Here is a 1,534-nt window from a genome sequence, read left to right as displayed (position 1 = left end):
TTGAATCAGCATCAGATGTATTTGTCTGTGCTTGTGTGTGGGTCAGGTTTTGCTAACTTAAGTAAAACCTGAAACCGCTTACATTGGTCATCATGATGAAAACGGCTTCATAAGAACTTAATCAGTAGTTCTCAGGCTCGTTGATCTTGATCCCCCATCGTCCATGACAATATTCAAAGACTAAGCCATTTCCTCTAGTGCTTCAATGTCAGTTTATTTAGGCATCTTGATTTTTATTATTATGGCCCACTTGGAAGGCTTTAATGCATGTGTGGTTCAGAAATGCAGGAATAGGGTTAAGTACTGGCCTGATATGGAGGGGCTGAGTAAATTATATGGCATATTATAAAATATATTATTTACTTTTACTGGCCTGATATGGGGGTTGAGTAAATTATATGACATATTATAAAATATATTGTTTACTTCACAATGTAATATACATCCCACAGTTTTAATCTAATTACCCTGAAAAAAAAAGTGTTTGCCTATGTCTGACCCGTATGGTTTGGCCAAGAGGGCCCCATATGTGTTTGCTCATTCAGAACTCATATAGAGGTTACCTATGTGGGTACCACCTTTCGCCCACGTAGGCAGCCTATATGGGACTGGTTGTGTTTGCCTATGTCTGACCCATATTGCTGGTCAGCAGGCTGGTTTTAGAGGGGTTTTGGCCACTTTCTTTGCTGGTCAGGCTGGGAGACCAGCTACTTCCAACTTAAACCAGCTAAGACCAGCTCAGGGTGGTTTTAGCTGGGGGGGGGTCAGCTGGGTATATACTCTAGAGCGATATAACTCCGCATAGAAGTCGCGTCAAGGTGGCAATTTTACAGTGTGTTTACTTCACAAAGATGCTCAGAAAAGATTCGACCTAAATATATTTAGGTGGGAAACAATTTTGGTTACTGGTTCGGGTACATGAAGACGTTTTTGCACCAGTCCAGCTGCTTTTCTGTCATTCTAAAGTTTTTAGAACAGAGCTCTATTATAGCATCTCCTTCTTTCATTTTATGTGACGCCAAAATATATTTAGTGAGCGATTTATAGCTAATATACATCTCCAGTAACCTCGGTAACCACTATTCTTTCTAAATGACAGAAACCTATAAATTTTGCAGAAAATGTTTTAGCTCAGAATACACAAAATTAGAAAACCATTAAGAGATAAAGATCTAAACTGCCCAAAATAATCTTTTTTTTAATTTTTTTTATTGCAAGTATAAACACTTAACTTCAACAATTAATGTAACATTGGATGACATTATGAATACAGAAATTATATAGGAAGACAAAGAAGAAAAAAATAAATAAGAATACATAGATAAAACAACAAATACAGAGGTAGTAAATCAAAATTATGTACCATTCAGCAGATCATTATACAGTTTCACAAATTTGACACTTTTTTTGGTATTAATATTTTTTAGTGATATAATTAAGTAGTTAAAGTCACAAAGAAAATTATGTAATTTTGGAGATGTTGAAGAAAATTTACATTTATGAATATAATATTTTCCCAATAAAATAAATACAT

This window comes from Sinocyclocheilus anshuiensis, unplaced genomic scaffold (assembly GCF_001515605.1).
Source record: "Sinocyclocheilus anshuiensis isolate Anshui unplaced genomic scaffold, SAMN03320099.WGS_v1.1 scaffold1453, whole genome shotgun sequence".
In the NCBI taxonomy this organism is placed as follows: domain Eukaryota; kingdom Metazoa; phylum Chordata; class Actinopteri; order Cypriniformes; family Cyprinidae; genus Sinocyclocheilus; species Sinocyclocheilus anshuiensis.
This window is presented reverse-complemented; position numbering follows the sequence as displayed.